The following is a 3,405-nucleotide window of genomic DNA, read 5'->3' as shown; positions in this document are numbered from 1 at the left end:
ATCTCCCAGTAGTAGTCTTGATTGATAGTGGAAGTACCCATAATTTCATCCATCAAAAGATCGCTGAAGCAACACATTGTTTCATCTGGACAGTTTCTAACTTCCAAGTCGAGATTGCAGATGGGGGCACAATGAAATGTGAAGGTCGCTGTGAAAATGTCAAAATTCAAATGGGGGATTATCAATTGAAAACCCACATGTTTGCAATACACATGGGGGGTTGCGACATTGTCCTAGGCGCGGAATGACTCTTCACTCTTGGGCCAATCACTGTTGACACCTAATCCGAAACGGATGAGGTGAAGCTGGACAGTCATCTAGAAGATGAACTGATCCGTTTTGTATATGTATAAATAATAATTGTCTAAATGAATAAAATCACCAGTTGTTTCTTGCGCTCAATAATTTTTGGAGTTAACCTGGCCTGACATGGTATCAGAGCACAGGTCCCAGAAATAACTCCTGCCTCTGCCAGGTTTCTGCTGCCTCATGAAACCTCTGTCCTGAGAGACTGCGCATCCGTTTTCTCTGCGTGCCTCTGTCCTGGAGACTGCGAATTTTTTTATATAACGTTTGCCTGAATACACTGTCAACCCTACCCCTCTCTGCGCATACACTGCCAACGCTGTCCCTCCATGAATGTATCGGTTATTTCCTTTTATTTTGGGTTTCAAAATATACCGACCTGATGTTCATAAGGTTGATCTTCCATGCCCGCAAGAAAATCCTCTGCAGAAACGTATGTTTTCTTCAAAGTATTTCCTGAGATTTGTTCCCATTCGAATAGCATCTTCTCATCTCTTGGACCACTGTTTATGATGGCATCCACTATAACCTGTATTGGGTTCTGATCAGTAAGGAGATGAATTATTTCCATAGCATGTTTGACTATTCGTATAGCCATCAACTTCTTTCCATTGTTACGCCCGTGCATCATCAAAGAGTTGGTCAATCGTTCAACAATAGGGCATTGCGCCTTCCGAAACCGTTTGACTGAGTAACGGCCAGCTGTGTGTGGAACAAATGTTGCATGTTTTTGTGATGAGACAGCTATGTAATCTGCTAGTGATAGATCATTAACCTCTACGTCCTCAAAGGTCCAGGAATGCCTGCTGCTTCAATGGCCCGCCGAACCTTCCTCTTATCAATAAACATGGAGTTACCCGGTTCCAAAGCGTGCTCCATGCGGTCTGGGTCCATCCCAAATTCAGAGGGAAGAAATCTCTGTAGTTGAACCTCATCGTTTATTTCAGAGGGAAGCGTGTTGAACCTCATCGTTTATTTCATTCCCAATTTTCATCATTCGTTCTTGAAATATCTATTGAAGCCTGATATGAAGACTGCGTTGATGTATTAAAGACTGCGTTGTATTAATGTATTGAAGACTGCGTATTGAAGTATTGAGGCCTGCGTTTTTTATAAAAATGCGACTGCGTTTTTTTTATTGAAGACTGACATATTTTTTGCCAGAAACCAAGATGCCATGCGAAGGAAGGAAAGCTTGTAAAGTGATGCTCTCGGCATCGGTTGTTGCCAGAAACTAATTTTTGCGAAAGTTGAATGCTCCCTTACTTTGTATGTGTAGCGGAATGTTGCATGCAGTTTTGAATGGTGTTTGGTGCATGGTTATGCGTTGGTAAAAGTTGTGTGTTGGAGACTGTGTGAGTTAATGAAGTTGAGCAATTATAAAAACCTGTCCAAACAGTGTTCTTTGAATGCGCTGTCCAAAAGACTTTATGTTTGAGTTTTTGAATGCGCTGTTCATACATTAGTTCACTATTTCAAAGTTTTTCCAGTAGTGCTCTATGAAATGTTTTAGAGCGCCTTTGATGTATGAAGGAAAATGGAACACCATTGAATCTGTTATCAAGTAAAAGATTGTTTTTAATAACTGATGCATTGTTACATACAGAGGTTACATAAGGCTGTGGCATAAAATGCATAAGGTTGTGGCATAAGATTTTTTTTCCAGCAGAAGTCTTTTATCAACAGAATGCATTCAATCATTTTTATGGTCAGAATAGTTCTCACTGGCAAGGAGAACTATTCTGAATGGTCTCGGATGGTAAAACACACCCTTATCTACAATGAGCTGTGGAAAGGAGTGTGTGTCGGAGAAGAAGACAAATACCCTGTGCAGCCCACATCAGACAAAGAACTCGCCATTTGGGAAAACAAGAACAACAAAGCCTTTGCATTGATCGCAGCATCTGTAAATGAGGAAGTAAGTCGTCATATTTCATCCTATTCCAATGCCTTTGAAGCTTTACAAAAGCTGAAAGAACTCTATGATACACATTCTGCACTTGAAGTTGTTCAGCTCATGATTAAACTCTTCACTCTTGAACTGAAAAATAATGATCCTCTTGCTCTTGCATCTGAAATAAAGTCTATAATGCATGATATTAAATCCACTAAGGTTGAGCTGGATATCTCTCTTATTGCCTTTCTCAAAGCACTCTATCCTACCTACTCTAACTATCTTGAGTCTTTACAAGCAAATGGAAATCTTAAAGATATAACCTTTGACACTCTTGTGAAAAAGTTTGCTGAAAGAGAGAAAGCCTTTGGAAAGAAAACAGTCCCTGAATCTTCTGAAGAGACTGTTTGCCTTGCTCATAAAGAAAAGCATCCTGCTCAAGATTCTACAAGAGGAAGAGGTGGACGAAGAGGAAGAGGAAGATACTTCAGAGGCAGGGGGGGCAGACATCCTCAAGCAGAAAAGGCAGATCTGCATTGCATTCGCTGCAAACGAAATGGATCACATGATGCTTCTACATGCAAGCTACCATGGGACAAAGTTGAGCAGAGAAGAAATCAGCAGAAAGGTAAAACTGATGACACAGACAAAGGTAAAGCACCTGAATCCGCTCACTATATTGAGGCACAATGTAACATTGGAGTAAATGAAGATTTGTTTAATACTTCACTTGCTTCTTCGAAAAATGACTGGTTGCTTGATTCAGGAGCAACCTGTCATATGACTCATAGGAAAGATTTCTTTGAAGATTTCACTGACAATGTTGATGGAGCAGTATACTTTGCAGAGCAGTCAAAAATCAAGCCATCAGGGCTTGGCACAATCAGGCTTAAACTGCCTGGTCTTCCAGACTTTCTTCTGGATCATGTTCTATATCTCCCACAGCTGAAGAGAAACTTGTTGTCCCTGGTCCACATCCGCCAGCAAGGTCACTCCATTCACATGTTTGATGGCAAGCTTGAGGTAAGAAAGGCATCTGACCACTCACTTGTCATGAGGGGTATAGAAGAAGAAAGACTTCTTAAACTGCAAGGAACCTCTGCTCATGCACAAAATTTCTTGTATATTTCTCATCATGAAGAAGGTGCACTTCCATCAAGTTTATTATGGCATGCTAGATTTGGACATTCAAACTATGATAGTCT

General features: G+C 40.7%; 1 pseudogene; it reads right to left on the bottom strand.

Moving 5' to 3' along the window:
* Positions 1–487: 487 nt before the first annotated feature.
* Positions 488–1,275, bottom strand: LOC149208955 (small ribosomal subunit protein uS7 pseudogene; annotated as a pseudogene).
* Positions 1,276–3,405: the final 2,130 nt, after the last annotated feature.

The sequence above is a fragment of the Pinus tabuliformis genome, chromosome 1_2, assembly GCF_031772625.1.
Source record: "Pinus tabuliformis cultivar Carrire ecotype Pingquan chromosome 1_2, CPIR1, whole genome shotgun sequence".
NCBI classification, from domain to species: domain Eukaryota; kingdom Viridiplantae; phylum Streptophyta; class Pinopsida; order Pinales; family Pinaceae; genus Pinus; species Pinus tabuliformis.
Note: the sequence above shows the minus strand (reverse complement) of the source record. Positions and strands in the feature narration are given on the sequence as shown.